General features: G+C 46.8%; 1 protein-coding gene across 2 annotated transcripts in view; it reads right to left on the bottom strand.

Annotated features, from left to right (window-relative positions):
• The window catches only part of LRRC4B (leucine rich repeat containing 4B), a 149,020-nt gene extending 127,708 nt beyond the window's left edge, over positions 1-21,312 (bottom strand). Inside the window, exon 1 of one of the 2 annotated variants that reach the window (XM_083582929.1) lies at positions 20,916-21,312. The gene's annotated coding sequence lies outside the window, so the exon portion shown is untranslated. Of the gene's footprint in view, positions 1-17,474; positions 17,937-20,915 lie in introns of those variants that run through there. The other variant, XM_083582931.1, reaches the window with a different exon arrangement.
• Between the last annotated feature and the right edge of the window lie 239 nt (positions 21,313-21,551).

The following is a 21,551-nucleotide window of genomic DNA, read 5'->3' as shown; positions in this document are numbered from 1 at the left end:
CCTCCTGCTGCTGCCGCGCCACCACTGCAGGATTTCTGTTCTCATCCTGAAGCAAAGTATTTAACCCGAGGTACTATTTCTGGGTTAGCGGAGTCCGTAACCTGAAGCGTACGTAACCCGAGGTATCACTGTATCTGAAGGAGCATCTCCACCCCCGTTGTTCAGCCCAGACACTGAGGTCCAACTCCGAGGGCCTTCTGGCGGTTCCCTCCCTGCGAGAAGTGAGGTTACAGGGAACCAGGCAGAGGGCCTTTTCAGTGGTGGTGCCTGCCCTGTGGAACACCCTCCCATCAGATGTCCTAAGATCTGATTTATATATTTTAGCTGCTGCTATATCTGTACTGTGCCTGTTAAATCAAACTGCTAATTCAAATGTATCCCTATCATGTTCTATGACTTCCCTGATTTTGTATGTGAGCTGGAACTGGTCTGTGACCAATTCCCATCAGATGTCAAGGAAATAAATAACTACCTGGCTTTTAGAAGACATCTGAAGGCTGTTTAGGGAAGTTTTTAATGTTTGATGTTTTATCGTGTTTTTAATATTCTGTTGGGAGCTGCCCAGAGTGGCTGAGGAAACCCAGCCAGATGGGCGGGTATAAATAATAAATTATTATTATTATTATTATTATTAAAAGATGGTGCTATGCAGAGGCATTGGCTGGCTTCACGGTTTTCCCCGCATTCTGATTTTTTTGCATAGTGCACACACACACACACACACACACACACACACACACACACACACACCATGATTTGCAATATATTGCCAGGTCAAAACTATGAAACTGATATCGTTATACAGACTTCAAACCAGTTTGGGACAATCTATCAATACATCGCCCAGCTCTACCTACGAGCCCTGGAACTGCCAGCGAGAACACCTGTACAATGCCACTTTTCTCGTTTCTCGAAACACACCTTTTAGCACAGCCCCAGCCTGGTGCCCTCCAGGACTACAACTGATGGGAGTTGTAGTCCAAAACATCAGCATGGGGGAAGGCTGCTTTAGCACAGCTCCTTAGTCCCCATATCCCACTATAATTAAGCCTAAGTATGTGCAACTGAAATAAACGCACACACCCGCTCTCTCTCCTTGCTCTGTTGTCTCCCTGGTGTGTTGAATTTCAGACTGCAGGTTCCTTAAAACCTCACTGATGGAGCTAGAGAAATAAATATTGGAAAAACCCAAGCCGTGAAGTTATCACAGTTTGCAAATCATGAGTACCTTTTTGGACATCTTCCACCATGATTACACAATCTATTTGCTGCGAATGTTCATTGAGTAGTTGGGAAAAGCCTGCCCTCGCTTTACACAGTTTGCTAATTTGAGGTAGTCCGCCAGAGAAATAGACTTTGGGTAGAAATCTCTTGCCATCCAGGCTGTTGCAAGCTTTGATTTGTATTTCCCAAGTCTTTGTCTATAGCTAGTCTTTTTAATTGTTCGCCGAGCAATTTGAACTTCAGTTATGGATCTGATGATTGCTCTGCTTGGTTAGGGGTTCCTACACCCCTGCAGAGATGTAGATTGCATTTGGGAGCTTTTGGGATAATAGCTACTAATCGAGCTAACTTATATTACCGTGACTAATGCAACTTTTTCAAAGAAATAAAATAGGAGTTATAAGATACTCGTCAAGCCGCCCACTTCAAGACAGGGCCTTCATGTGCTATATGCATAGAATCCTAGGGCAGTAGGTTCCACAGGACAATCAAACTTTGCAAACAGAAAAATAATAATCCCACAGGTTTTTCTAAACCGGCTGCTGTCCTGTTATCTTCAGAACCGGGCACATTCTAGATGACCTCGCACATCAACCAACACACGGTTCTAAAACCTGCATTGACTCTAGCTTGCTGCAAATGGCAATTTCCCTTTCAAACAGGAAGGTTTCTAGACCTCATGGTCACAAAGCAAAAAGGCTGGGACAAGTGTAAGATATATTTGTTGGAGGCTGCAGTCTTGTTGGAGCCTCCACCCACTTCCTCGTCATTCCTCACCTTCCCTGCCAAAGATTTCAGATCCTGCCAAAAACAATCAATCAAAATGCATCATGAGGCTTCCATCATATAAACACACTTCGCTGTGCGTGGTGTTTAGGATAAAGAATCTGATGTTCCTTGGCATCAGATCCCAGCCAAGACTTCCCCAACATTTCCTCTCCTCTCATTACCTTTACCCGATCTTTATAACTTCCTTTGCCACAGAAACCATCAGAGAGAGAGAGAGAGAGACTCAGATTTTTCTTCTTGTTCTATTTGCCCTTGCCTGTGTCGTTTTTTGCAGAGCTCTCTCTCGCTATCACCAGGAGAGCGTACGTTTTCAACGCCAGCTCCACTCACTCAAATCCATTCCCCATCATTCCCTGGTCTTCTTCACAGACGCCACACACCCTGAACCTCTTCCCACAGCCGCCTGCTGTCTCTCTTTTTTAGAGACTTCCTGCCCCCACCCCAGTTTTGTCTCTTCCGCATTAGCCAGAAGGGGTGGCAAGAGGGGACTGCACAGCCTTTTGATCACTGGGTACGAATCAGATTATCCCTTCCGCCACTTTGGAGCGGTGGGTATCGCGGCATCGCAACTGCCTCTCTTTCTCGCCAAATTGCCGCTTGTAATTAACACTCTGAAAACCTTAACCTGGCAGTGCAGCAGTATCAGCATCTATGGAAATTACTCCCTGATAGAATCTGGTGTTCAGCTAACAATCAAACATACAGCACACACCCAAGGGATTCCCACCCCATCCCCCCACCGCCTCTTGTTCTTGTTTTAAAATCATGGAAGCTGTGAGTTTTTTTAGAAAGGCAGTCCACATAGGCCATAGGTGGCCCCAACCTCATTTTATGCAGCTCCTGGCACTAAGTTGTCCCCTTCTTCCATCCCATCAGAGTTCCTTCCTCCCTGTTCATTTCCTCCTTATTTTTCATTTTTGTCTACAGAAGCTGCTTTCATATGGCCTGGTGGGATTTTGTGTGTGTGTGTGGTTGTACATTCATCTTGATATGTTCTGCACAAAGTTTCTGGGGAGATGAGATGACAGTAACTGCTTGCTGGGCATTCATTCTGATTTGTTTGTGGAGTGGGGAGGGATATGATAGTTTATATGTATTATTTTGCAATAAGTTAGCTAAATCATAGTTACTATGGACCAAATTTTCTCAACGCATTCAGCTATAGTACAATATATGCTCTCCCGGCCCCCCGTCAAAAAAAAATGTAGCTGGTATAATCTTAGCGGCGGTTATAAGGTTCAACACTATTTCTTTATCATTTTCCGGAATAACATCTTTTAGAAAGCCAAGCAGAAATATTTTCGGTTCCAAGGGTATATCATGTCCTAACATATCAGATATATTAGCCTGAAAAGGTTTCCACAACGCTTCTTTAGACAGCAATGTGCATTAATTCACTGTCTTCAAAAACTGATAGGCCATCCCTGTTGCATTTGGGCTACTCTTGCTTATTCTGCTAAATAGGGTAACATCCAGACCATACACGAAATCATCATCATCATCATCTCTCATCTCTCATCAATTCTTTAGCTGAGATTCCTGCATTGCAGGGGGTTGGACTAGATGACCCTCCAGCCCTTTCCAACACTACAATTCTATAAATCAGGGTGTCACAGTCCTGATCATGGGCAATCAAAGTCCCGGCTGGGGACGTCAGGACCGGGGGCAAGATGGCGGGGTGGGAGCAGGAACGGGAGTCTAGAAGCCAGGAAGTCAAGAGTCCAAGGGTCAGAGAGCCGGGAGTCACGAAGTCAATGGTCTGAGGATCAAGAAGCAAGGAGTCACGAAGTCAAGGGTCCAAGGGTCAGGAAGCAAGGGGTCAAGGAACCAACCACAGCAAGGCAAGAAATGTGTTGCTGTGGCAAAGAGCCGTAGGGAAATGCTGACCTTATATCCCTTCCCAGCTCTTGCCACCAGGTGCTGAGAGTTACCAACCAGCCTCACCTGTGCGGCCACGCCTTGCCTCTTCACAACAAACTTAGGAAGGCCCCAGTCCTGCAAAGTCCTACTGGTCACAGGGCCTGGCTCCTGCATGCACTCCTGACACAGGGCTTTTTTCCAGCCGGAACTCAGTTCTGGCACCTCTCAGGTGGACGCCATTGCCATTATAAGAAAACAAGGGAGTCGTTCATAGTGAGTTCTGGCACCCCTTTTTGACAGAAAAACAGCACTGACGGTAATCATTCATTACGTGTAATTAAATCAGTTGCCCCAGCCACTCTGGGCAGCTCCCAACAAAATGTTAAAAACACAAGAAAACATCAAACATTGAAAAGTTTAAAAACACAAGGAGCTCTTACACCATCGACAGTCATGGCTACTGCATCCCACACAGTCCTGGGAACTTTCACTTCTTAAGGGTGCGGGAACTGTAGGTCGTCAAGGGGTCTCCTAAGCACCCCCAGTACCCTAACAGATTACAGCCCTGGGCTTATACCCCAGTATCCTGTCCTGACAGCACTGTGATAAGAATTTTAAGGTATTAGATATATAATAAATGTACCAATCAAGCACGTACATAGCTCAGCACAGGAAGACAGACCAGAAACCATTTTTTAGTCCCAAACTGACAAAATGCTTTCTCTGCAAGGTCAAAGGAAAATGGAAAAGCCTCCCCATTGTCTTTTCCTTCAAAAATTCTGTCTTAAGGGTAAGTCTGTGTTTGAATAGGGTGAGCCTGTGACCTGGACTCAGGAACTACCGTATTTTTCGCTCTATAACACGCACCCGACCATAACACGCACATAGTTTTTGGAGGAGGAAAACAAGAAAAAAAATATTCTAAATGAAACAGTGGATGTATGATTTTTGTGGTTCATGCTGTGGCCACAGACATGTGATCTGATGGTGAGTTTGGGGTAGCCCAATGCAAAAATCCTGAGGATCCATGTGGATCCATGCTTTGTAACCACGTTCTTGCACCACTGCGGCCCCAGGCAACAGTGGGTGCGTGATTTTTTGGTGCAAGCTGTAGCCATGGACATGCTATGTGATCTGATGGTGAATTTGGGGTGACCCAGTGCAAAAATCCTGAGGATCCATGTGGATCCGTGCTTTGTAACCAGGCTCTCTGTCCCTCTCTTCTCCCCACTCAGCGGCTCTTCTCCCGCTTTGCTGTTTCAAAGCGAGCCACGGAGGAGGGAAGGAAGGGGAATCATGGATCCTCTGCTCACGACTACAGCAGATCCCCCCGCCATCCGTAGGCATTCGCTCCATAACACGCACAGACATTTCCCCTTACTTTCTAGGAGGAAAAAAGTGAGTGTTATGGAGCAAAAAATACGGTCAGTATTTATCATAACAAAACACTGGCCAGGCTCCCCAGGCAATGCAATCAAGTGACCATTAAACAGGTAACCTGTCAGGCGAGATAAACAAGTCACTCAGATTTCTACTGTAGACCACACTTTCTGTGATGTTGGTATGATGTATCTGGGGAGGTGGTCTTGAGCTACACCCCTTCTGTGATGTAGGTGTTAAGTTGTGGGGTGAACATATCAGACGACACAGCGATTCTTCAAACAGCTCTTGTTTATTCACAGGCCAGAACAGAACTGAACTGAAGGGTTCAGCCAGCCGGCTTATATAGAGCTCCACTAGAACGCAACAGTAACCATTTTCTGTAACTATCCAATCACTGAACGTCACTTTCAATCCCTTCTTTGCATACGTGGGCCTGAGTGAAAACTATCTACAGTATCCCCCTGCTGGCCCAGGGTGAGAACTTCAGTACATAACAGTATGTATGGTGTTTCTGGGCAATTTCAAAAGTCTATATAAGGGCTTGCACACCATTGTGCTGGGTTCCTCCTCCCTCCTGCGTGTGGTGAGCGAGGACCCTGTGGCAACAGATCAATAAAGATCAGGCTTACTAGCTGCTTTGCTTCTTAATATTCTCTGGTTGGCCTCTGTTATTTTCTCCTACCAATAGGGAACCTATGTAAGGACTCTATATGGGCTCTTGGATACCCCATAAGGGAAAAAGGGCAGATTTTTGTTTACCAACAGCACCACTGGCAGGTATCAGCAACATCAATCGCACCCTGGGCCGCAGAGAGGTTTCTCCTGCCCCGGAAGGGTGTAAGAGACCTCGTTTCATTCCTCACTGGGAGACAGAGGCTTGCCAATCCGTATCACACAACCCATCCACGTGCACCCAGGAAAGGAGAGATTTCTTGCCGGGGCCCTAATCGTGTCAGCCTCGTGGTGGTACGCCTCTCTGGATTTCTTCACTGGCAGCACAAATTGTAGGAGCGTGGATCGGAGTAAATTGGTTCCCCTCTCTTGTGACACTTGAACTCCAGGTCACAAACTGAAGTTTGAGTGGTGGAAGATTCAGGACTGGCAAAAAAGAAGCTCTTTTGTCACACATGCTGAATAACTGATTTATGGAATCGTGCCTCAAGATGATGGCTAGCTTAGATGGCTTTAAAAAGGAAGAAAGGATTAGACGGATCCACAGAAACAGGTTATTGGAATCACAGGCTTGGAAGGTACCTTAAAGGTCCCAACCTTTCTAACGGTCTCGCAATCCCCTTTCTTGCAATCTGAGCCCATCTGCTTGGTTCCTACCCTCTCAAGCAGCAGATCAAGATTTGTTCCATCTTCTGTGCAACAGAGCTAAGAGGAGCCTTCATGTCCAGATGCATTCTACCTTTGAACGCAGAGGTGAGTGGGTTGGGGCAAGGCCACGGCTGTCATGCCCCGCCTGCTTTGCTTCCCAGGGGTATATTATTGGCCACTGCAGGGAGCAGGACAGATCTAGCACAAGCAGTGACCCCAGCAAAGCAACAATAAAAACGTGTCCGGCAAACTTTAGAAAAGTGGAGGCACGCAAAATTGCAATTGGCATTTCTGAACAGAAATTCAGATCAGCTCTTCACCATGGAGCGAGGAAAAGGGACGGAACTCAGTAATCTGGGCCCATGTTTCGCATGCAAAAGATGTCAGGATCAAACCCTGGCATCTGCAGGGTCTTTTTTCTAGGATCCAGTAGCAAGTGAGGGGGAAGGTCTCAACCTAGAGAGCCGCTGCCTGCAGGACTCGAAAGACAAACAGTTTGACACAGTGTAAGGTGTTGGTGGACTACAACTCCCATCATCATTGACCACTGGCCACACTGGCTGGGGCTGATGGGTGTTGGAGTTTAAGGATATCTGAAGGACAGCATAGGATTTCCCTAATGCAGCAAATAGTTGCTGGGGGTTGCTTTTCACCAGAAACATGGCACAGAGGAGGAAAAGTCCTGCCCCCCTCCCCATCATCCCAAGCCAGATCATAGAATTGTAGGGTTCAAAGGGACCGGGAGGGTCATCTAATCCAACCCTCTGCAATGCAGGAACCTTTCATCCAAAGTGGGATTTGAACCCATGACCCTGATCTTAAGAGTCTCATGCTCTACCCACCAACCACCAGCAACGCTGGATTTAGGTAGGTGCCCAGGGCACAGAGTGGAGGGGGTGCAAAATAATAATAAATAAATGAGGAATTATAGTGAAAATAATAAATTGGGGGGGGGCAAATTTTGTCCATGGTCAGGACAGCATATTACCAACAACTGTCTTAACAACTGTTATTCTTTTCATGCCTTATTTTAACCTCGTGCATTTAAAATTTTATACTGGTATAAAAACCTATTTTTTATTTTTTGTTATATATACACAAACACACCAAAACTTGCCCCTGCCATCACCCTCCTATTTTGCAAAAGTTTAAAGGAAGAGCAGGTGCCTTCCGTTATCTCTATTATCTAGTTTGGTCCTCAAACGATGGCTGTGTTTGGTTTCCTTTCTAGCCTGGGCTTTTATTTTGAAATAGTGTTTCAAAATACAATGAGAAGGAAGAACTCACATGCCAACACAACCTCGCTAATTAAGGAGGGGGAAGGAAGCTCACTGATAACACTCCTTATTATATCATGAATAAATCTGCAAGGGCAATTAGAGTCAAACAGCCTAAGGCTGAAAATCCTAACCCAGTTTACAAGAAGGGAGGGGAGCCAGGCTGAATTCAATAGCATTTACACCTGAGTAGGCATGGTTAGGCCTGCGCTGTACGAATACACTGCAGAGATGTTGACTCTGAAACTTAAGATCCAAACTTTTCTTTTAAGAGCCAAGTTACACTGATGAAGGTCCACAGCATTTACACAAGTCCTGTGGTGCCAATCCCTGCTCTCTGTTCTACCCTTCTCTGCCCTGCTAATCTAGGCCTACGACTCTCCTCTCTGCCATTTGGATGCCATAAACCAGACTTGTAAACAGTAAACTGAGGCGAGGAGAGAGGCTAAGAATCAACTTGAAAGTGACTACTACCAGGTACAGGAACTGTGGTAAATGGAAACAAGCTTATGCTTTTTCTCCATTTCAGCCTAGAATGACTATGACTGCACACCCACCCCAATCATTTAAAGAACCTTGGGAGCTGTAGTTTGTTAAAGGTGCTGGGAGTTATAGTTCTTTGGGTCAAAAAATGTGCTTTACAGCCAAAGGCCATGGTCGCATTGTCTTTACATACAGTGGTACCTCTAGATACGAACGGGATCCGTTCCGGAGCCCCGTTCACATCTAGAGGTAAACGTAACTAGCGACGGCACGTCTGCGCATGCGTGCGTCGCTTTCCACCGCTTCTGCGCATGCGTGTGATGTCATTTTGAGCATCTGCGCATGCGCAAGCGGCAAAACCCGTAAGTAACGCGCTCTGTTACTTCCGGGTTGCCGAGGAGCACAACTCGAACGTGCTCAACTCGAAGCATATTTAACCCGAGGTATGACTGTATATATAAAACTTGGGGAGACAGGCAAACTAATATCAGTGTACTGGAAGAAGCAAAGATCACCATTGTTGAAGTAATGATTCTTCAACATCAACTTCATTGGACTGGTCATGTTGTGCGGATGCCTGATGATCGTCTTCCAAAACAACTACTCTATTCGGAACTTTAAAATGGAGAGGGTAATGCTGGTGGTCAACAAAAGAGGTTTAAAGACTCTCTCAAGGCAAATATTAAAAAATGTAGTATAAACACTGACAACTGGGAAACACTGGCCTCGTGTGAGCGCTCCAGTTGGAGAACAGCGTTTACCAAAGGTGTCATGGGCTTGTAGACACTCTAGCTCAGGACGCAAGGGTGAAACATGCTAAGAGGAAGGCACGCTTGGCAAATCCACACCATGATCAACTCCCACCCGGAAACCAAAGTCCCCACTGTGGAAGGACATGTGGATCCAGAATTGGCCTCCACAGTCACTTACGGACTCACTGTTAAAACTGTGTTTATGGAAGACAATCTTACTCGGCTACAAGTGATCGCTAAAGAAGAAGATATATATATATATATATATATATATATATATATATATATATATATAAAATTTTTATTAAATTTTCTGTTTTACAATTTAAAGTACTCATTTTTACAACCTTAAGATATCAATGACTTCCCTTCTTCTCTTTCCATGGTTCATTTTACATATCATAAATCCCCACTTATTTTACAGAAACTAAACCATTCAGTATTCCATTATTACATCCAACATAACCTATTTACACTGTTGAATTTATCTTAACGCTGCCAGCGTTTTCAGCTGCACGCAGTTATTTCCCATATATTCAATAAACCTTTTCCAATCTTCTCTAAATGCGTGTTCTTCTTGTTCTCTTATTCTATATGTTAAGTCTGCAAGCTGCACAGTTTATTCCGTCAGTTTAAGCTGCCATTCTTCTTTGATTGGGACCTCGCTCGTTTTCCATTTTGGGGCTAACAAAACACAGGCCGCAGTAGTGGCATACATAAATAACCTTTTTTAACACCTGGTCGCATTGTCAATTCCTTTGGAGCAAAGACCACCAAACTCATTTGGACTCATTTTTCTGAGTAAATATGCACGGGGTCAGGTTTCATCATAGGTGGGCTCATTAAGAAAACATTGGCTAGGGGGGACTTTGCCCCCTAAGATCTCGACTTTCGTTTTTCGCAATCTAACGTCCATTCACATTTCTCATCACACATACACACACATTTTCTTACTCATCCTTTTCTCCAGAAAGGCTGTAGCTAAGGGGTAGATCATCCGCTCTGCACGCAGAAGGACTCAAGTTCATTCTCCCAACATCAGAATGTCCCCTGTCTAACCCTGGAAAGCCACTGATGCTCAGGGCAGATGATGCTCAGCTAAATGGACCAAAGATATTTAAGGCAGCTTCCTCCTCTTCTCTTGCCACACCCAGTTTCCTGCACCATTTCCTCTTTCGTAGTTCTTTCCTCCCCCTTCCTGCCCCCCTCCCCATATTTAACCCTCACACACCTACCTCACCCAAATCCTCTGAAGCCCAAAACACGTTTGAGGAGAAATATCCCCATCCTACTTGCACAAATATGAACTGACGCCTTTCCGATTCAAACATATATTTGCAACCATCCGCACTACAGAAGCTGCTGGGATTAGATTGCTTTGTTATTTTTAAGCCGGCAAAACACTGACCCTGACCCTCAAACCCGAGTTTCTGAAAATCAATGTTTCCACACACAAACTCCAACATTTCCCCAAAGATTCTACTGCTGCAAAATTTACTTCTGCCTCTACTTTCTTTTATCATACGCAGCTGACTTTCAACAACCTGTAGAACATGAGGCAGCCCCCCCCCCACTGTTTCTGCCCCCCCAAAAAATCTCTACTCCATTTTTTGCTTCATTCAGGGCTACCTGCAAATGGCATTGTCCCCCAGTTCCCTTTCTTGTCAAATGATATTTATTAGTTTTCCAAATTTTTAAAGAATACTCCATTACATCAAATTTAATACAATTAAATAGACTTCCCACTCTTCATCCTAGATGTGTCCCTACTTTCCCCCATTGCTGCTTGATATTACACATTTATCTCTAATTCACGGTTCGTTCCTTATATTCAATTTACAATTTTTAAATTTTAAATTCCCCCCCTTGCCCCTTATCCACTAGCTACCAATTTATCAATTCCTGCTCATACATTTGCATAACAATATAATATTCCTTTAGAAAGCAAAAGAGCTTTTGCATGCTTTGTCCCCCAGTTCCTCCCCCCCCCCCCCCAGCGTCCCAGATAGCTGTTGCACTTGTTAAAGCAGTGGACTCCAAGATAGAGAGGCATTTGTTTGAGGGCAGTCTATGACATGGCATGAGCTAGGATCTGAATTCAGTTCTGGGCTAAAACTGCCACTCCACAGCTCAGTTCCCCTCTCCAATACATATCCTCCAGTTTCCCTAAAGGTAAAGGTAAAGGTAAAGGGACCCCTGACCATTAGGTCCAGTCGTGGCCGACTCTGGGGTTGCGGCACTCATCTCGCTTTATTGGCCGAGGGAGCTGGCATACAGCTTCCAAGTCATGTGGCCAGCATGACTAAGCCGCTTCTGGCAAACCAGAGCAGTGCATGGAAACGCTGTTTACCTTCCCGCTGGAGGGGTACCTATTTATCTACTTGCACTTTGACGTGCTTTCGAACTGCTAGGTTGGCAGGAGCAGGAACCCCGTCGCGGGGATTCAAACCCCCGACTTTCTGATCGGCAAGTCCTAGGCTCTGTGGTTTAACCCACAGCGCCACCTGCTCCCTACTGCCATTCGATTTCCTGTCCTTTAATCTATGTCTGGGATGGGTAACCTGTGGCCCTCCAGAATGTTATTGGACAGACTCCAGCTCCATTCAGTCCCAGCCCAGCATGGCCAATGGTCAGGGACAATGGGAGTTGTAGTCCATCATCAGCATCTGGAAGTCCACAAGCTTCTCTATCCATCTTCTGCCCTGTCCCTTCTCAACAGCTGTGTGCCACCCTTCCTTCTGCCACCCAGCTCACTATCTTTAACCAAACTTGGGTTTCCAGCTGTTCTTGGACTACAACTCCCATCTTCCATTGCTAGCAGAACCAGTGGTCAGGGGTGATGGGGACTGTAGTCCAAAAATGGTTGGAGACCCAAGTTTGGGAAACCCTCCTCTAACCCCTTTCACCACTGGAGCTCTTTCTAAATGCCAAGCAAGTTGCCATGCCAAGGCAATTGCTCAGCATCCCAGCTACAGCCAACGTATTCCTATGCCATTTGAAAAGGGCCTTTCTCAGGATGAAACGGTGAAATCAGCTATGATTAAATGGGCACAAGATGTTGGACATAATATTATGATGGCTGACTGGGAACGGTTATGGACCACAGGTATGAAGTTCACGGCATGCATTGCCCTAAGAGAGAATATAATGAAAATGATTTACAGGTGGTACATGACACCAGTCAAGCTTGCAAAAATATATCACTTGCCTGATAATAAATGCTGGAAATGTAAAGAGATTGAAGGTACATTCTTTCACCTTTGGTGGACATGCCCAAGGATTAAGACTTTCTGGGAAATGATCTATAATGAAATGAAAAAGGTATTTAAATATACCTTTCTGAAGAAACCAGAGGCCTTTCTCCTGGGCATGTTCGGCCAATCGGTGTTAAAGAAGGACAGAACCTTTTTTATGTATGCTACAACAGCAGCAAGAATACTTATTGCAAAGTATTGGAAGACACAAGATCTACCTACTCAGGAAGAATGGCAGATGAAGGTGATGGACTCCATGGAACTGGCGGAAATGACTGGCAGAATCCGAGACCAGGGAGAAGAGTCGGTGGAAGAAGATTGGAAGAAATTTAAAGTTTATTTACAGAAACATTGTAAAATTAAGGAATGTTAGAAGGATGTTGGAATGAAGTTACGTGGTTTTAGCAGAAATGTTATAAAAGATTAAGAAAAAATAGATTGTTAATTGGTGAGAATGTAGAGTTACATTATATTAAGATAAATTATTAGGATAAAAATAAAGAGGGAAAGGATTTGCTGAAATAGCTAACTGAACTAGAATACAAAAAGGAAGGTGTGAGGAGGTCAAGGAAACAAGCAAATGAAAGATAAGTTATGGAAGGATTGATTTGTTGTTGTTTTTTGTCTTAATTGTTTTTACTTTTCTGTGTTTTTGCATTTTTTCTCTTTTCTTTTTTTTCAATTTTGTAATCTTCCAAAACCTTAATAAATATTATTTTTTAAAAAAAATGAAAAGGGCCTTTCTATTTCTTGGGACAAAGTGGAAACTGCTAGATTTATTTTCTGGGGAGAGGGAAGGGCCCCCTGATGTTCTCTAAAGGCAACTGTGCAGGATCCGAACAGATCCTAATGATCTGACTACTTTTGGTTTAATAGTTTGCAATGACCACTTGCAAATCCTGTGACCTCTTGTGGCCACTGAGAAGGAAAGGAGCGTATTCCACTGGCCATGTGGTATCATTCTGTTTACTATGCTTCTTTCAGGGCACTTGCTCAAGGCTCAGGTGGCCTCAGTGGCCCGGAGTGCCTTCCATCAGCTTCGGCTGGTGGCCCAGCTATGCCCCTACCTGGACAGGGATAGCCTAACTACAGTGGTACCTTGGGTTACATACGCTTCAGGTTACAGACTCCGCTAACCCAGAAATAGTACCTCGGGTTAAGAACTTTGCTTCAGGATGAGAAGAGAAATCGTGCTCCGGCAGCGCGGCAGCAGCGGGAGGCCCCATTAGCTAAAGTGGTGCTTCAGGTTAAGAACAGTTTCAGGTTAAGAACAGACCTCCAGAACGAATTAAGTGCTTAACCAGAGGTACCACTGTACTGTTGTCTATGCTCTGGTAACTTCAAGGTTAGATTACTGCAATGCGTTATACGTGGGGCTGCCTCTGAAGACGGTTCAGAAACATCAGCTAGTGAAGAATTCAGCAGCCAGGTTGCTCACTGGAACAAGGCGGTTTGAGCATATCACACCGATCCTGGTCCGACTGCACTGGCTACCAATTAGTTTCTGGGCCCAATTCAAAGTGCTGGCTTTGAGCTATAAAGCCTTAAACAGCCCAGGACCGCAATACCTCAAGGACCGCCTCTCCCCATATGAACCTACCCGGACCCTGAGATCATCTTCTAAGGCCCTTCTTTGTGTGCTTCCTCCTCGAGAGAAGGAAACACGAGAACGGGGCCTTCTCTGCAGTGGCTCCCCGTTCGTGGAATGCTCTCCCCAGGGAAGTTCACCTGGCACCTTCATTATACACCTTTAGGTGCCAGGCAAAAACTTTCCTTTTTAATCAGGCCTTTGGTTGACCTGATGGACATCCTATACCCTTTTATAATGTGGCTCTTTTCAGGGGGGTGTTATTGGGTTGTTGTTTTTATTCTGATTATATATGTTGCGATCTTTTCTGTGAACCACTCTGAGACCTCTGGTTACAGGGCAGTATATAAACTCAAATAATAAAAATAATAGTAATAATGATGATGATGATGCATGTATGCACATGTACACACACATCCCAAAAAAACCAGTGCTACAAAATGACTAACCCATTAGGAAAATCAAGGGACCCGAGTCAGACCCAAATTCCACGTGGTGATCTTGCCATAAAGTTGATCCACAGCTCCCCATCACAGGAAGGGATGATAATTTATAATGTATTCTAAATTCCTATGGGGTTGTATCCAACCAAGTTCTGCTCAAGGTAGACCCACTGAACTGTATGACCCCAGTTAGCTACGCCCATTAATTTCAATGGGCCTACTTCTGAGTATGACTAACATTGAATACAACCGGTTACAAATTGCTTAAGTGGCAGTCTTGCTGTGAATAACAATCAGACCTGCGAAACGTTTCCAATTCCCAGGAGCCAGTTCTGCACGGTCCAAGGAATAAAAAACAGGTCACTTTCGTAGGCAACTGGCGTCCTGATAGCAACCGTTATCGTTTCAGTTCAGAACGATTTCCATGATATAATACGTCCTTGCCATGATGGCACAAATGCTACGTACACATCTGGGAAGAACATATAAGAACATAAGAACAGCCCTGCCAGATCAGGCCAGGAGTCCCTCTAGTCATAGAATCATAGAGTTGGAAGGGACCCTAAAGGCCATCAAGTCCAACCCCTCGCAAACCAGGAATCTCAGCTAAAGCAACCTCTGCTTAAGAACCTCCAGGGAAGGAGAGTCCTCAACTTCCCAAGGGAAGACCGCTCCACTGTGAAACAGCTCTTACTGTCGGAAAATTTTCCCATACGTTTAGCCGGAACGCCCTTTCTTGTAACTTGAAGCCATGGGTTTGAGTCCTACCATCCAGAGCAGCCCTGGGGATATTGGAAGATGGCTACCAGCCTCATCTTTTCCAGGCTAAACCTACCCAGCTCCTTCAACCACTCCTCATAAGGCTTGATTTCCAGACCCCTGATCATCACAGCAGCCTGGCATGCAGAAATAAAGGAGGGCAAGCTTTTCCAACTGCTTCCAGAAATATAATAATAAATAATAATAATATAGGGACGCGGGTGGCGCTGTGGGTTAAACCACAGAGCCTAGGGCTTGCCGAACAGAAGGTTGGCAGTTCGAATCCCCACGACGGGGTGAGCTCCCGTTGCTCGGTCCCTGCTCCTGCCAACCTAGCAGTTCGAAAGCACATCAAAGCGCAAGTAGATAAATAGGTACCGCTCCGACGGGAAGGTAAACGGCGTTTCTGTGCGCTGCTCTGGTTCGCCAGAAGCGGCTTAGTCATGCTGGCCATGTGACCCGGAAGCTGTACGCCGGCTCCCTCTGCCAGTAAAGCGAGATGAGCGCCGCAACCCCAGAGTCAGTCACGACTAGACCTAATGGTCAGGGGTCCCTTTACCCTTTACCTTTAATAATAATATAGCCCAACCCACCCCTCCCTCTTATATTTTCATGTGCTAGGCTGTTGTGAAAGTCACTGTTTGTTTGGCTTTTTAGGACATTGCATATATCCTCCTGCCTTTCCTGCAAGGAGCGCAAGTATGGCGTTCTAACCCCCTTCACTTCACCCTTACAACCCTGAGAGGTAGGTTAGGCTGACAGATCACATGGTTCCTCCCAGACTGTCACTTTTTTCCAGACCCTCCAAGTGGTCCCTATTTTCCAGGGATAAAATTGCGGTGCTCAGAATTGGACACAGTCTATCGTCCTGTTCTCACAGTGGGCAGCTAGGTGCCTGCGGAAATCCCCAAAGAAAGCTCCCAAACAAACCAGCACTCTTCCTTCCTGCAGTGTCCAGCAACTGGAGTCAGAAGGATAATAGCCTCTGGCAGCGGAGGCAGAAAGCCATCGGGGTTAGTAGCCACAGATAGCCTCCCACATTCCCTAAGGGGAGATTTGCTTAGCTAGGGGTCTCAGTAACTGCAGGTGGGTGGCTAGATTCCAAATCCTCACAGTCTACTACAAGTCACACCTCTTGGAGAAGGGGCTCCAGCTTAGTGATAAGAGAGCAAAAACTTGGCATTCTGAAGATCCCAGAATCACTCCCTGCCATTTCCAGTTAAAGAGGATCAGGGAGCAGATGATGGGAAACAGCCTCTGCCTTAGAGAGTGGCTGTCAGTCAATGTGGGCAGTCCTGCCCCCGATGGACATGTGGCCTGACCTACCACAGACCCTCCAAGTGTCCCTGTTTTCCAGGGACAGTCCCAGATTTACAGAAGCCATCCCAGTTTCCGATTTGATCCCGGAGTGTCCCATTTTTCTTTCGGACGTCCCTATTTACATAGGAGAAATGTTGGAGGGTTATGCGTCCCCCCCGGCCCCGAACCAAAGACATAAGTAACTATACAACTTTTAGAAGACATCTGAAGGCAGCCCTGTATGGGGAAGCTTTTTTAAAAAATGTTCGATGTTTTATTATGTTTCTATATGTGGTGGAAACCACCCAGAGTGGCTAGGGCAACCCAGTTAGATGGTTGGGGTAGAAATAATAAAATTATTATCATGGAACGGGATGTCCCTATTTTTCATTGGAGAAAGGTTGGAGGGCACCTTCCTGCATTCCTATACGGCTGCCACTCCTTAACACACCACATTTTCTCCCTGTTTCTGCACCGAATAAATACAACATGGTTCCTTCCACTTCCGTCCTTTTCGCACACACTCACGCAGCGGCAGATTGTTTCCTCCGCACACCTTCTACGAGAAAGAAATTCACATCGCCCTCCCTCTTCCCCTAGTCCAACCACGGAGACTAATGCGAACTGTTTTGTACATCGGAGTAGAATTTTGGGAGGGGGGGTGGGCAGCGAAGGCAGCACACTTCTGGGGCAGAAACTAAAGGGGGTTCTCATTCCTTTTCCTTCCATCCCCATTCTCCTCCTTCCCATTGCCATGGTAACTGTTTCTATCAGAGCTTCTTGGCCACCTTTTCTGGCAGCTGTAGCCATGTAGAGTTTATATATGTATATAATTCTTACTCTGAATATATATTATACGCGCTCTCACACACACACACCCCAAAGCTGAGGGATGTAATTAAATTTACAAGTACAGGCCTAAGCTCATGGTATAAATTCGCAGTTAACAAGTCAGCTGTTTGCACTACAGATTAATCCCCAAAGCTTCATGATACCTCCCCAACTGCATGTCCCCAACATTCTCCTGTCAACAATGAACTTACCAGAAATTAAGGAGCAAAAGCAACATCTGCCTAGGCCTCTTTCCCCACCTGTCTTCAGCAGCAACTGATGTGTGCTCTGCACAAATGCACCGCGCCGGCATCCCTCTCAAATGTGACCTTTGCCAAACGGCTTCCTTGATCTTCCATTGCCGTATTTGCACATGCACAAAGGCACAAACACGGAGCTCCCTGTTCCCTTCTGCCGAAGAGGAAGGAGAGTCGCCGTGTGCAATCATGACCCTCTTTTCCCCATCCCCGACCCCCCAGAAATCCCAGGGAACAGGAGTATGGAAGACCTGCCAGTCACATCAGACTTTACTGCGTAAGATACACCACCTGCCTAATTAAGTCCTAGCCTGCTTCTCGTGTCTTTATTTCCCGAAATGTCCCTTGTGTTAACCTCTTTCACAGTCAACTCACACAGAAGCACATACAAAATTTCGCCGCACCCCGTGCTTGCAAAACATAGCCATCCCCAAGCAATCAATTATGGGATTCCACTTCGGCAGCTTCATTCTTACCTACACCTGTAGGATCCTCTAATCTGTTATCATAATCTCATTGGTACTGCAGTCACTCAAAACCAATCTCAGAGTCCACACTTCAATTAACCCTCCACTGCTTCCGGGTTATTTGTTTGCGGGGACAATTGCACATGGAATGGGCCACATCACCAACATGCTAACTGAGCATAGAAGAGAAAAGGGAGGCATCAAAGGAGCATTGCGCTGCCAGAAAGACTCAGAGGGTGTGACGCTTCCCCCAAATGAACCCCTCAAATCCTAGCACCCGCAGCTCCTCACAACCCGAACAGCACCTCCATATCCGCTCCTCAGTCCAAGCATCTACAGCAACCTTAAAACCCCTGCAGAGGCTCCCCCACCCACAATGTTAATGGCATCGGTTTGCAATTCCACTATCTCCAGTCCCCTCAAATTCCCTTGCACCAATATCCCACTCGCAGTCTGTAAGGTAACCATGACAACAAACAGCTTGTTCTGAGGCTTCTAGACACGTAGGCCTAGTTCCCACAAACGTGGAGGTAAACCTGTGTCTTGTCTGTACCACTTCAGACTGCAGGTACAGGCCCATGTGAGTGGGTGCTCCTCCATACAAATTAGTAAGTCCCTTCATGTAGAAAACTATGGTGTCAGGGTGAAGGGTTCAGGCCTAGCTTTCTCCATTAATTTTACATACAGAAGAACTTGGGTTTATTATTATTATTTTCATTATGGAGGAGCATTCAGCTCCTACCTGCACTTTGAAGTAGCACAGGTGACCTTCCTCACCTCCTGTTTGTAAGACAGAGGTTTCACTGTGGAAGGGGGTTGGCCACCCATACAACAACACCACGTCTCAGCAAGCTTAAATAGTTTAAGGCAAAAGGTGGATTGGTACAACGTGGGAATGCAACCCAAGAAGGCTAGGACTAGCAGGGACCGGATTGTAGATTGTGGGGTATAGGAACCAGAATCGTAGGGTTTGCTGATGGGGTGGGAGCAGGGGTAGATTTCAAGGGGGGTGAGGCAGGCCCAGAGAACCTAGTTATTTTAAAAGGATAAAGGCCTACATCATTACGATTTGAGAGGCTCAGTATTTACCCTTTCGTATCCCTTTTTTACCCTTCACTCCTTCGATAAACAGAAAACAACAGAAATGTCTGGAAAATTAACTTGCTTTAAACATTGCTTTAATCAAAAGATTGCATCGCACAGCTGCCATTAAAGAGACTACGGAACCACAGATTATTATTTTTTGCCACATGTCTGTTTGACTTGCCTCGTGGCCTGAGTGCTTAATGCCGAACGGCAGGACACGAGGAGCCACAATTTGACGGAACGTGGTTGAGTGCGAGGGGGGAAGCCTACATTTTTTTCTTGGGTCAGAATCCCACCCCACCCCCCTGGACAAGAGAAGCAGAAAGCCCACTTGCACTCCTGGAAGAGGGAAGAGGAAGAAGCACAAATAAAGGAATGGGGATAGCTGGGCTTACAAGCCAATATGCTCCCTTCCATTGGGGTACAGAGGGGTGTTGACAGAGCCCTCCGGGGAGAGGGGTTTAGGATCCTTGAAATAATTTGCACCCAGATAAGTGCATGAGGTGGGGTGGGAAGGGGTGAGGGGACACAGAAGCCAGTGGGGACCGAGATGGGAGGGGAACCAAACAGCTCAGACTGGCATGATAAGAGTTATGCAAAAGAAGTATTTAAGGGTCATCAATGGAGAGGAGGAGGAAACTCAGCAGGTGTTAAACCCAACAGTGCAGGGAAATCAGGTAGTGTTATAAGAAGGGGAGCTCAGCCACCCCCTGGAACAGGGAAGCAGGTAGGCCTCATTTGGGGTATATAGTCACTATGTGGGTGAGGTCATGGGTTCAAGATGCTTAAACCTCATGGCAGGATTGGGGAAGGCCTAGTCTGTCAAGGTGGGAGGGCAGGTCATTAGGAATATGTTGGCACAGAATATTCTTGTGGGAATCTGTGGGTCTTGTGAATCTTGGGCGTGGGTAAGTTTAAGGGGGGAACGGAGGACCAGGAATGACTTCAAGTAGTCCCCTGTGACACATAAGTGAAGAGGGGTTTGGCCCTGAAACAGAGGGGGGGTTGCTTCAAGGAGAGAAAAGAAATGAGTTGGGTCTATTGACAGTAGGGAGGAAATTCCAGAGAAAGCCAGAGGATAAGGTGAGAGGGAACCTGACTGTGGGGAGGCCTGAGGTAATGGAGGCAAGAGCGGAAAGACGCATTTATTGGAACCAGGCCTGGATGGGGATATATGGGGCTCATCAGCAGAGGAACACACACAACACACACACCCTGCCCATTGTGGAGGTGTGGCATCGGGCCTGAGTAATAAGCACAGCTTGAGGGTAAAGCAAAGTGTGTTGCTATGGGAGCAGGCAATGAAGGGGAGGGGGCTAAACCTGAGAGGGGGGCTCTTTAGAGGACATAGTAAGTGAAAGCTTGCGAGACATATTTTTGGCGACGACAACGTTAGATTAAATGGGGGCTAGCTGGACCTGGGAGAGCAGGGTACAGTGGGAGGAGGGTTAGGCTACCAGGCCAATGGGGGGGGGGGAGGTAGCAAAGCAGCATCTTTCTGGCGGCGGGGGGGGGGGGTTTAAGATGGTGCCGTTTCCATAGCAACTTCCATCCATCATCCCCCTTACCTTTGCTCCTGTCCTATCAGTCCCACCTACCCCCCCGCACTGAATCACTGTCCCAATCTCACCCCTTACTCCTCCTAAGAATCATTTGCGCGCCCCTTCCTCCTTCCACATCGTGTATGAACCGCAATGAATCCCTGCCCCAATCTAGCCTTTTCCCATCCTTCGATAGATGAGAGCGCCCTTTCATTCGGGCTGCATATTCCCACCCCACCCCACCACCCAAAAACCCCACCACCACCCAGCCATCCTCATCACCCTTTTACCCACACACTCACCAGAGTGGGGGTCGTCGTGGAGGCAGCATCCCCTGCGCGCTTTTCTCCGGCAACGTTGGCGCAGCTGGTTGTTCTCTCTTGGGGGGGCAAAGGCGCGCGGGGGGAGGCTGCAGGCTCTCCCCCAGTCCCCTTAATGTTTGGGCTCCATACAGATCCCGGATCAGACCCAACGGGAGCCCCGCCAAGGCCTTGGGGAGGGGGCGAAGATGGAGCGGCAGCAAGCGAAGACCCACACGCAAAGCGAGCGAGCAAGCGAGCACACCCCAACCCCTCGTCCTGGCTCCGACCCGACCCGGCTGCCAAGGAAGAAGCCGACCCAACCAGCCAGCCAGCCAACCAACGGCGTCGGGAGCGCTGCAGCAAAAGCGCTCCTGCGAGGAGCAGGGACGCGAGTGGAATACTAATAGTGGGAAGGAGGGGTGGGGGGAGGAAGCGGGGAGGGGGAGGGGAGAGCGAGTGAGACGGGGGGGGAGAGAAAAGGAGGGTAACGCGGGGAGCGACTTAGGGAAAGAGCGAAAGCGATGGAGCGAGCAAGAGAGAGAAAGAGAGAGCGTGCGTAAAAAGGGTGATGGTGGTCAAGGCGCAGCGAGGGAGAGAAGACGGTGGCGGAGAACTGGGGCGGGAGAGGGGCAGGTG

This window comes from Podarcis filfolensis (genome assembly GCF_964270895.1).
Source record: "Podarcis filfolensis genome assembly, chromosome: 13".
NCBI classification, from domain to species: Eukaryota; Metazoa; Chordata; class Lepidosauria; order Squamata; family Lacertidae; genus Podarcis; species Podarcis filfolensis.
Note: the sequence above shows the minus strand (reverse complement) of the source record. Positions and strands in the feature narration are given on the sequence as shown.